The following is a 12,305-nucleotide window of genomic DNA, read 5'->3' as shown; positions in this document are numbered from 1 at the left end:
TGAAAGCTGCTATCAAATACTCCCTCACTCTTCTCTTCTGCAGACTAAATAAGCCCGGTTCCCTCAGGCTCTCCTCGTAAGTCGTGTGCCCCAGCCCCCTAATCATTTTCGTTGCACTCCGCTGGACTCTCTCCAATTTGTCCACATCCTTTCTGTAGTGGGCGGCCCAAAACTGGACTCAATACTCCAGATGTGGCCTCACCAGTGCCAAATAGAGGGGAATAATCACTTCCCTCGATCTGCTGGCAATGCTCCTACTAATGCAGCCCAATATGCCATTGGCCTTCTTGGCAACAAGGGCCCACTGTTGACTCATATCCAGCTTCTTGTCCACTGTAATCCCTGGGTCCTTTTTTGCAGAACTGCCGCTTAGCCAGTTGGTCCCCAGCTTGTAGCGGTGCATGGGATTCTTCCGTCCTAAGTGCAGGACTCTGCACTTGTCCTTGTTGAACCTTATCAGATTTCTTTTGGCCCAATCCTCCAATTTGTCTAGGTCACTCTGGACCCTATCCTTACCCTCCAACTTATCTACTTCTCCCCCCAGCTTAGCGTCATCCGCAAACTTGCTGAGGGTGCACTTCATCCCATCATCCAGATCATTAATGAAGATGTTGAACAAAACCGGCCCCAGGAACGACCCTTGGGGCACTCTGCTTGATACCGGCTGCCAACTAGACATCGAGCTGTTGATCACTACCCATTGAGCCCGACGATCTAGCCAGCTTTCTATCCACCTTATAGTCCATTCATCCAATCCATACGTCTTTTAACTTGCTGGAAGAATACTGTGGGAGACCGTACCAAAAGCTTTGCTAAAGTCAAAGAATATCACGTCCACCGTTTTCCCCCATATCCACAGAGCCAGTTATCTCATCATAGAAGACAATCAGGTTGGTCAGGTGGATTTAAAAAAATAAAAAGAAATCTGCATGGGAGAATTTATAAACCGATTGGCTGTGAAAGTGTCTGTGTCCATTTTAGGCTAATTTCCATGGGCGTTCTAATGCAGGCTTTCCAGGGAGCTTGCTACAAGTCATTTTAGCACCTTGGAGACACCTTTGCAGCCCTGTTGCCTTCCAGAGGTTTGCCAAGGTGCAGATGATTGGGATTTAGCAAACAGTTCTGTGCATAATGCACAGGATGAAATAGACTCTACCTCCAACTCCCAGAGCTGGGCTGGCTCTGTTGGGCTAACAGGAATCAAAAATCAGCAGGTCTGACTGATACAAACAGGCAGCCTGCTAAGCGGCAGTGCGGTCTAGTGGTTAGAGCACTAAACTAGGACCCAGGCAACCTGGGTTCTATTCCTCTGTGCACCACTGCTTTGCTGGGTAATCTTGGGCAAGGCTCCGTACCTCAGTTTCCCCATTTGTGCAATGGGATTAATGATACTGAGTTCTTTTGCAAAGCACTTTGAGGCTGAAAAATGCCACATAAGAGCGAAGGATTATTTTTATTCACTACGATGGTGCCTTTTCGGCAGAGTTCGAGGAGAAGCTGCACTTTCTAATCCTACTCCATCCTTAATGCTGCGGCACTGGGTTAAATCAACAGGTCAGGGCTTTGAGGACGGTGAAAGCTACAGGGGAGCTGTTGCTGGAGCGAAGGGGGGGAGGACACAGAGGAGCAAAGAGGGAGCCCAACAAGGAAGGGGAAAAGTAAAGCCGAAGCAAGGCAAACGAATTAACTAAAACCCCTATAAAGCTGAACTGAAATTGAATTTGAGAGTATAAAGCGTGTCCTCGGGGCATTACCGGCTTGTCATTTCATGGAGGGGGTGGGGGGATCCTTTGATGTTATAATTTTAGAGATAAATCTACCGAAAAAGGGGCACGCTCGTCTCGTTCCTAAAGTAGAACGTGTCCCAGCCGTTGTGCTCTCTCGGCTGCGGAAGCCTCCAAAGGACCGGCACTCGGGTCAATTTCAGGGATGATACGCAGCTGCCCACCGGAGAGATGCTGATCGAAACACAAAGCGTGACACGAGGGCTGCCCACGCGCAACACAAGGCCTAACGTGAAATCAGCTTGTATTTGAGTGTCATTAAAACCTGGTGTTTCCAAATCTCATTACGGTGGGGGCGGGTTTTGGGTGCAATATTTCAGATTTTTCCTTAAAGCCCCAGCTCCTGGAGGCAGATAACATGAGACCCTCAGCTGCCATTTAAAAAAAAAAAGATACTTTTAGCTCTCTCGGCTGCAGAGAGAAGCTTGAAAACATGCCCTCCAAAAGCGTAGAAACTAGAAGGCAAATAAAAACAACTCCGAAGGTATTATATATAAAATGATTTTTAAGCCAGTCCTGACTCTTTGGATTATTGAACACTTAGCTTTGACAATATTGAAAACCCCAAAATCTTGAGATAGGCCTGGATCACAATCCCAGATCCTAGCATGTATCCTGAAATTTAGGGAAGCTCTGACCTGCATCCAAGTGTGTAGCACTTTACTTTGGGCCCCCCTTTCCATGCTATAGGTACATTCAGGAAGTGAAGAGTTGATTGGTTTATGCTTTTAGACTTTCCAATCTTTCCTAAACACCTCCTTTTTCATCTACATGAAAGTGGAGTGAAGTTCTAGGGAGGGGCTGCTTTATTTATTGTAGACAGAGCTCCCGATCGGTGTATTATTTCTTTGCATGGCAGTAGTTTTCTAAACGCCCTAAAAAACATCAGAGCCCCATTGTGGTAGGTGGTGCATGAGCTAGACCTGCTCGGGACAATGTTTTTCTGTTGGAAAATGCAGATTTGTTGGAACCAAAACTTTTCTCGGACGCGGATCAGTTTCAACAAAAATCATGTTGGGATGGGTGCTCAGGTATGGGATGGAATTTCTGCTCAGAATGGGAGAGGCAGCGCTCCCCTTCCTATCCCCACCGTAGTGGTTAGGATGGGTATCTCTCTTGCTTCCCCCTCTCCAGAAAAAAAATCTCCATGTTTTGGGTTCGTCCTGATGCGGAAGAAAAACAAAGTCTGAAAACTCAAAACTTTTCATGAAACCGTATTCGTCTTTTCCAGGCAGCTCTGGTACCGACTGGAAGAATTCTGCCTGGAAGAATTATTGGTCTAAACTGAATGATTAGCCACGTTCTTTTTGTATTCGGCTGGAACCGAAGCACAGTGAAATTGTCGGTGAGTTGCTTGGAATCGGACAGGAAGACTGTGGCGGAAAGACGAAATGAACCAGGCTCTTCTGAGTCCTGGGTCAGTGCCTTCACCAGACCGATCTTCCTAGCCTTCTGAGCGCTCCCGCCCTAAACCACCTAACCATCTGCGTTATCTGAGGTGACGCTTTATCCGTGAATGGAGGCTTGCAAAGGACTGCCCAGAAATTAATGAAGCCTGTGAGGTGGGTCCGGTGACATTCCCTCCATGTGGGGAAACTGAGGCACAGAGCGGCAACACAACCTGCCCTCCCCCCGCCCCCGAACCCAATGGGATAGGGCTGGCTTAGAACTCTGGCTCCCGACACTCCGCAAACACAGACCTGTCTGGAAACCAGACCCAGATCCAGAGGCAGGGCTGGCTCCAGGCGCCAGCTTGGCAAGCAGGTGCTTGGGGCGGCCACTCCAGAGAGGGGCGGCAGGTCCAGCTATTCGGCGGCAATTCGGCGGACGGTCCCTCACTCCCGATCGGAGCAAAGGACCTTCCGCCGAATTGCCGCCGCAGATCACGATCGCGGCTTTTTTTTTTTTTTTTTTTTTTTTGGCTGCTTGGGACGGCCCAAACCCTGGAGCGAACTTTGCCTCCCTGCTTGGCTGAAGTAGAACCTCCCGAAGATGGGGCTGTTTGAGATCTGATGTGGATTCTTCAGCTTGGGCCCGTCTCTAATCATCATAATCCTGATGCCCATAATGTCTGCGTGACCCCTCCGCCCCAGGACAGGCCTGTGGGTAGCAACCAAAGTGGGCTGCCCGGATTAACTGCTTAGCTGCACCATCTGTTCACCAAACTGCCATCATTATGTTCAACCTGGGAAGAAAAACGGCCCCTACAGAGAAGCAATTTGTTCACTGACTAAACCTTTCAGGCTCTAGCTGTCCAAATCCACCACCGCCATTGGGGGAAGGCTAGGACTCGCCAAGCTACAGACTCACTTAAACAATCTGTCTACAGAGTAGCTGGGCTCAAACTGGTAGGGTTAGAAAAAGGGCCAGGGCCGGGGGGAAACAGGGGGGGAGAGTTCTCTTAATCCGATTACAAAACATAACAGCTTCTATGGAGATGGGGGAAGGGAGGTCAGTTTCACACCGGCCCTGGACGTCTGGGGTTTAGTAATGATCCCGCGGGACGAGCCTTTCTTTCGGTCCCAGTAGGTTGCTTTTGAAACCTGCCGAGCGGAGATCAAAAAGGGAAAGGGGGGGGGAGAGAGGGTGGATTGCATGGGAAAGGCAAGGGGGTGGAAAGGGTGATGATATTGCCCCAGATCCCTAAGTGGCCCCCTCAAGGATTGAACTCACAACCCTGGGTTTAGCAGGCCAATGCTCAAACCACTGAGCTATCCCTCCCCCAACATTGGGTTGTCTTAGGTTGATTCTGGGACATGGGAGACCTGGCCTGCCACTGGCCTGCTGAGCGACCTTGGGCAAGTCACGTTCCCTCCGTGCCTCGGTTTCCCCATCTGTAAAATGAGGATAATGATCCTGGCTTCTTTGGCAAAGCGCTCGGTGCTGTATGGATGAAAAGCACTGGGTAAGAGCTCGGTAGTGTTGTTCTCACAGCTCGGGGTGAGGCATATTGGCTAAGGGAGATCTGCTCTGTGGAGCGGGGAAACCAAAGGCCACTCATTCTGGAAGCTTTCACTAGCACTAAATCCATGAAATGCCATGGGATTTGGGCACTGCACCCAACTCCCTTAGGTCCTTAGAGCAGAGCATCTGGATCCGAAGTTTCCTTATCCCTTTCTGGAAAGGGTGATGGCCATCCCCATTTTTGTAGATCCTGTAAAAAGCATCACTAGACCTGTCCCCGCTCCATTCTTACCCCCTATGCTTTATTCCATCTCCTCTGGGGTCACTCAGATCCACCGCAACGCTGTCAACCCTGAACCGTCCAACATCATGAGTTGGGCTTCAAAAAAAATCATGAGATTGACTTAAAAATCATGCCATTTTCTTCAATAATTCCACTCGGGTTCTCTTTATTTGCCTTCGGGCTTTTGAGCCTTCAGGCTTGTCAAGTTTTTCTTCGTGACCCCGAGATCTACACCCCCCCCTCTTCTTTTTTTAACGCAAGCTGAGAGTCTCATGCCATCACATGACTCCAGAAGCTGGCGCTTTAAGCAAAACGTCCAATTCTCGAGAAAATTGTGAGTGTTGGGAACACGGCTGCTGCCTTTGGGCAAAACTAGATCCTCAACGGGGTGTCTGGAAAGGCCAGGCCCGTTAGAAACACTCCGCTCCTCTGGCAACCGGGAGGCTTATTTAGGAGACTAAAACCAAGATTCGTTGCTTTCAATGGGGCTGCTGTGTGTGGAAACCACCTAAAGAGACGAGCAGCAGAAGGGGAAATGAAGGCTAAGGGCAAACAACAGACCAGGGACAGGGCTAGATCTAAAGATTCCCAACGCCCTAGACACCAGATGATATTGCTTCTTTACTCCTCTCTGTTGTCATCCAAACTGACTCGACCCATCGCTAGCATCCTTTCTCCTAGCCGTTCCTTAATGGCCAATTTGAAAAGCCTCGTGCATGCAAGCTCAAACACACCTCCTCTCTCCAGCTCCAGCGGGACCTAGCCAATCAGCTGGGAGGCACCTGTGCCAGCGGGAGACACGCACACCCAGTGCGAGAGTCTGGCGCTAGAGGCGTGAAGCATCTGGGGCCCGTCTCCCTGGGTTCGCATGCTCCCAGGAGGTGAGCTCGCACCGCTCCGTCTGCCAGTGGCCCAGCGCAATCCAGGCCTGGACATCTCTGTTTGGCATCTTGCATACGCCAGATTGAACTCGGTGAGGCCAGCAGTAGATTCACAGAAGCCTTCCCTGTTCGCCTTTCGAGGCAGAGCATGAGGGAGGAGCCTAGAATGAAATCCAAGCGGCAAACACCTATACCTGATCTTCAGAGCCCATCGCGTGCAGAAGGCTGGACTTGTAGGCAAGGCTAATACTTGGCAGGGGCAGTGTCTGGGCTGAATTCATGGCTTTGGATCACAGACTCCTAGGCTGGGTAACCTTAAGTACATTGTTTCCTCACTCTGTGCCTCAGTTTCCCCATCTACCATTTGGTGACCTTCCTTCCTTTGTCTTTACACTGGAGGCAGAGATTGACTCTTGCATGTGCAGCGCCTAGCGCAATGGAGCCCTGAGCTTAGCCAGGCCTCTGGATACTACTGTCATAGTAACTTGGGGCCGGATCCTCAAAGGTATTTAAGCGCCAAACTCTAGTGGAAATCAATGGGAGTGTGGGCCTTGTGGCTAACTCAGATCCCAGCTGCTGTGGCCCATCTCTGACTAGTTATAATTACCCATTTAAAGCTGTACTCCCCCCTCCTCCGCAACCCTGAGCAGCACTGAGCCCCCTCCGTTTTGGTTCAACTGGGGTTTGCAGGTGCTCACTGGCCACATCTTTTGGCCCGAGAGAAGATTTTTATATCCGCGGGCCCTCTCCAGGTGCAACTGGATCAAACTCTATGGCCTGTGATACGCAGGAGGTCAGATCTTGTGATCCCTTCTGGCTTTAAACTCTAGGAACGCACGTGTTCAGACACTGGGCCCGGGAGAGGCTGTATCTTTACTTGTCTTCTCTGAAATCAGGAGATCAGCCCTAAAGGTGGGAGGCTCACCTGCACTTGGCATGCCCTAAAGCCATTGGACCAGAGCAGGGATTGGCAACCTTTGGCACGCGGCTCGCCAGGGTAAGCACCCTGGTGGGCCGGACCGGTTTGTTTACCTGCCGCGTCCGCAGGTTCAGCCGATTCTCCCACTGCTGGCCGCGGTTCGCCGCTCCAGGCCAATGGGGGCGGCGGGAAGCGGCAGCCAGCACATCCCTCGGCCCGCGCCGCTTCCCGCCGCCCCCATTGGCCTGGAGCAGCGAACCGCGGCCGGTGGGAGCCACAATCGGCCGAACCTGCGGACGCGGCAGGTAAACAAACCGGCCCGGCCCGCCAGGGTGCCAAAGGTTGCCGATCCCTGGACCAGAGTGTGTTTGGGTTCCATCTACTGGGGGCTGGGGCAATATACTTGTACTGAGCTAAGGTATCCCGGCTAATAGCGTGGGGTGAGTGGGGAGCCCAGCTGGCCTGCCTTCCCCCCGCATTAGGTGTAACATGCCAAGCCGTGTGGAAGAGCCTGTGCTGTGAGGCCCCATTTAATCAAGCGGTTGTTGATGAGCCTCCGGCTGCAGGTGTTAACCAGGGCTGGTTAGCGAGATCCTCCTGTAATTTACAAGCAGCAGCTGAGGAATTCACAGCCCGGGCCCCTTCGCTGGGGGAGCCGATCCCGCGCTAATTAGCAATTAGTCCTCGGTTATAGCCAAGGGTTTCTGCCTTCATGTGCAAGTGAATTGGAAGCTCACGGAAGCAAGTGACTAACAGCAGAGGCAGGTGCTTTGCCTCCTCCAGGGCCCGTTCCTAGCAGCAGCCTTGCAAATCAGGACCCCCGGCTCTGTGTAAAGTCTGCGGGCCCGACTCTTTTCTCCCTTGTGCGTCGGTGAGTCGGGAGCGAGGCTGATTGGAGACTGGCGTAAGGGAACGGAGCGTCAGGGAGAATCGGCTCGGAAGACAAACCTGTCTAGCACTGGGGGAATGCTCAGATGGGGGGGATCTGAGCCTCTCTTGAAACGCCTGTGATTTCTTTTTTCCTCCTCCCAGCCCTTATTCCTCTCACTTCCTAAACCCTTGTTATTAAGCTGCAAAATTCAACCCCACCTTAACTCTGGGGCCATAACTGGCACCTCTAGCGTTTGTAGCCATTACCATTAATTATGTCGGTCGCCACAGCCCGCCAGGGCCGGGGCCCAGGGCGCTAAGCACTGCACAGACTGAACAAAGAGAGTCCCCGCCCCAAGGAGTGTACAAGCTAGGTACAAGCGAAGACACAACAGGTGGATACAGGCAGACGAGTCCAAGGAAAAAGCCGCCTGGCAGATTGTGGTTTATGAAGGTGTCCGAGCCGAGGTGAGTTTTAAGCAGGGGTGGGAAGGAAATAGCTTTGTGGATGGTTATGGGGTGCTCCTCCCAAGCATCAGAGGCAGCGCGGGAGAAAGGACAAAGTCGTTCCAGTCCTAGAGCCGTCCACAGAGAGCAGGGCCGCCCGCGAGTGTGTGCAGCACGGAATTGACAATCTCTCAGACTCCGAGACTTTAAGGCCGCGAAGGGACCATCAAGTTCATCCGGTCTGTCCTCCTGCACGTGGCAGGCCACAGAGCCCCATCGGCCCGCTCCTGTCCCAGGCCGGTAACCTCTGGCTGAGTTACTGACATCCTCAGAACTTGATTTAGAGACTTCAAGTGACAGAGAATCTACCATTTAGTCAAACCTGCAAGTGACCCATGCCCCACACTGCAGAGGAAAGCAAAAAAAACCCCAAGGTCCCTGCCACTCTGACCTGTGGGAATATTCCTTTTGAAAATGGGGCAAGTCACGTAAATTCAGATTACAGGAGGGGCCTTTGGGGTTTATTTAGGTCCTCAACTCACATTGAAACCCATGAGAGTTAGGTGCCTAAATACCTTTGAGGATCTGGCCCAAGTCTTTCTGGCCTCAGTTCCCCATCTGTAATATGGGGCTCGTGATGTTTTCTTTGCCTGTCTTGTCGATTTCAGTTGTCAGCTGTGCAGGACAGGGGCTATCTCCTACTAGGTGTATGTACAGCTCCAAGTGCAACGAGGCCCTGACCACTTCATTGGCAGCCTGCATACATAGAGACCAGGGGTACTACATCCCGAGAGGCGTGTTGCACCCAGTAAGGGCCCTCCTGAAACCTGGACCTCTTCCGCTGGTTCCACTTCTCTTCCACCAGCCCCAGAGCAAAGATTTAAATCAGTTCAGAGAAGGGCTCAGATATGCAGCATGACAAAAGCAGGGAATGACCCCCTCCCCGCCCCTCTACCTTCCCCGCTCCGCTATTGTTTGTCATCTAGGCTCCCGTAACAGGCTCCTGCAAGGTATGAGGTGTGTTGGTGCCAAGCATTTTCCCCCCCCCCCGTCCCTCCCCACACACAACCCTATCCTCTGGTTTTCCAATCCCAGCCAGCTCTCTGGGCTCCGTCACTAGCCCATTCTCATTAACCCACAGGCCTTAATTAACACTCGCGTTGTTGCCTGCGAGAGAGAAGCAGAGCTGGCCTTCCGGAGCAGGAAGGGGAGTGAAAAAAGGTCTGCCCCGGCTGTCATCAATATATTGATCTTTCCCCTTTCTGCCCCTTCTACCTCCTGGTGTTTAATTGGCAGTAAATGAGACCAGTTGGAGGTGTTGTAATTAATGCCTGCCCACAACTCTGTCACAGCCGGGATATGGGATTGCTCTCTCTGCCTTTTTCCAGCGTATTACAGCCGGTCGGGAATCTTCTGGTAGAATGATTATGGCTGAAAAGATCCTGTCTTTGGAAAATCAGAATTTCCCCCAGGAAAAATTTCCAATTTTGCCCCCCACCCCCCAGGCAGGCTGAGCTCTTTGGATCTCTGCCTCCACTACCCCAACCAGGCTGCCTCTCCAGTAGGTTGCGTACAGATCTGTTGACAGGATTTGAGGCCTTAAAGAGAGGAAAGATATTCGGGTTCTAAAGTGGAGATACCCTTGAAATGCAAGGAAAAGCTGCGCTGGCTATTATTTTCTTGCTACTTTTTCATTTGACGCACACATTCACCTGTGGAACTCATTGCCACAAGAAAGCATTAAGCTTAATGGGCTTCGCAAAATGGACTTGCCTCATGTATACAGCTAATGAGAACATCCGGACTTATCTTAGCAAAGAACGACCAATCAAATACAAATAACTGAAGGAAGGGCTCAAAACCTCATGCTTCAGGGTCTGAATCAAGCTCTAATGGATGGAGGTCAGGAGGAAACATCCCCGGAGGCAGGTTATGCCATCACTGCAGGGGTTCTTGCACCTTTCTCTATAGCAGCTGGGGCTGGCTAGTGTTGCAGACAAGTTCCTGGGCTAATCTGCTCAAGTTCCCTGGGTTGTTTGTATTCCTAGTCTGCTGGGTTCTTGCCCAGCCACATCGCTGGAGCTGGAGTTTGGATTTGATGCATGTTTTGAGGAGGCTGGTAGAGGACAAGAGATGTACAGAGAGAGGAGAGGTCAAGCCGGAGGATGCATGGTCAGCGGGATCAGAGGAACTCTCTGGCATGGTGGCCAGCAGGGACAAGGAACGGAGACACTTAACAAGAGAAGGGGGCCAGCTGGTGACCGTGGGAGGCAGACCTGACTGGGTGTCAGAGATGAGACTCGGACAGGGGCTGTGGCCACCAGGGTGTCAGGTTCGACAGCAATGCGGAGCCGGAGCAGGGCTCCTGAAGGGACGTGGCCGGGAGAGGTCGGTGGGGAGAACGCCTTTGGCCAGGCTGGAGTACGTGTGAGGTATGTTGCGGGGAGGCCAGAGAGAGGAGAGAAGCGACATTCGTCCAGATGAGCAGTTATGGGACTGGCAGGGTTGGAGGCATTGGAAGAACCTAGATGGGAGCTTGACGCCTCTCTAGCTGGAGAGAACAGGGTGAACAGCCAGCGATTAGCTGCAGGGATGTCCCTAGCCAGACATCAGTTCTGCATACTGGAGGGAGGAGATGAGGCTGCTAAGAAACAAAGTCCCCATTGACGAGAGAGGGGAATGCAGTATAGCCCTGCTCCACCCACAGCACCCATTCCCTGCAGCCTTGATGGACAAGGAGCACCCTCTGCTGGAAGAAGACTCTGGATTCTGCAGAAAAGGACCAGGGGATTACAGTGGACGAGAAGCTGGATATGAGTCAGCAGCGTGCCCTCGTTGCCAAGAAGGCCAATGGCATATTGGGCTGTATTAGTAGGAGCGTTGCCAGTAGATCGAGGGAAGTGATTATTCCCCTCAATTCGGCACTGGTGAGGCCACACCTGGAGTATTGCGTCCAGTTTTGGTCCCCCCACTACAGAAGGGATGTGGACAAATTGGAGAGAGTCCAGTGGAGGGCAATGAAAATGATCAGGGGGCTGGGGCACATGACTTACGAAGAGAGGCTGAGGGAACTGGAGTTATTTAGTCTGCAGAAGAAAAGAGTGAGGGGGGATTTGATAGCAGCCTTCGACTACCTGAAGGGGGGTTCCAAAAAGGATGGAGCTCAGCTATTCTCAGTGGTGGCAGATGACAGAACAAGGAGTGATGGTCTCAAGTTGCAGTGGGGGAGGTCTAGGTTGGATATTAGGAAACACTATTTCCCTAGGAGGGTGGTGAAGAACTGGAATAGGTTCCCTAGGGAGGTGGTGGAATCTCCATCCTTCGAGGTTTTTAAGGCCTGGCTTGACAAAGCCCTGGCTGGGATGATGTAGTTGGGGATTGGTCCTGCTTTGAGCAGGGGGTTGGACTAGATGACCTCCTGAGGTCTCTTCCAACCCTAATTTTCTGTGATTCCAGTTGACTGAGCAGGAGAAGCCAGACAAAGTGGTGCCAAAGGGCACGTCTACACGGTACTGAAAAAGGGGTAAGGCCGAGTTTCAGAGCCCGGGGACCAGCCCTGGTGGCTATGTCCTCACCATTATTTTTAGCCCTGCGATTGTGCGGAGCTCCAAGGCTCGACGCTGGGTTTTCCTTCGCAGTGTAGACGTACCCACGGTGTAAGAAGGCAGACCTGCCCGCAAGGGGGCTGGGTGAAAACATTTCCATCCTATTGCTTTTTATGGGAAATTGGGTTTGAGGCCAAATGAAAACTTTCCTGGAACATGTCTGTTTCCTGTGGGAACGTGGCGGCAGGTGTGTTGGAAAATTGAAAAGCTGGGGAAAAAAATTAGTTTGGGGAAAAAATATTCCAGGTTTTAGGGGTTCCGTTTTTCAATGAAAAACGGGGAAGGGCCGGAGGAAGAGGAAACGTGATCGGCTTCCGGCTACAATAGGGATAAGTTCGCCCCACCCAGAATGGGGTTTGATCCTTTGTGTTTCACCTGAGGTTGCTACGTCTCACAGGGCCGTCATTCGCCACCAGGGCCGGGCAGTGTTGTTCCAGGTCACTTTTCCGTGAGACTTCTGTTACGATTCCTGGTGATCTGCGGAAATCTCTTTCTCTCACATACTCAAGATACTGCAGTAGAAAAATCTGTCTCACTGGCTTCTCCGGACTCCTCTCTAGGTTCACATGCTGCTTTGTGACTCATACACACACACACGTTCCACCTCTAGTT

Source organism: Malaclemys terrapin, chromosome 21, assembly GCF_027887155.1.
Source record: "Malaclemys terrapin pileata isolate rMalTer1 chromosome 21, rMalTer1.hap1, whole genome shotgun sequence".
Lineage (NCBI taxonomy): Eukaryota > Metazoa > Chordata > Testudines > Emydidae > Malaclemys > Malaclemys terrapin.
This window is presented reverse-complemented; position numbering follows the sequence as displayed.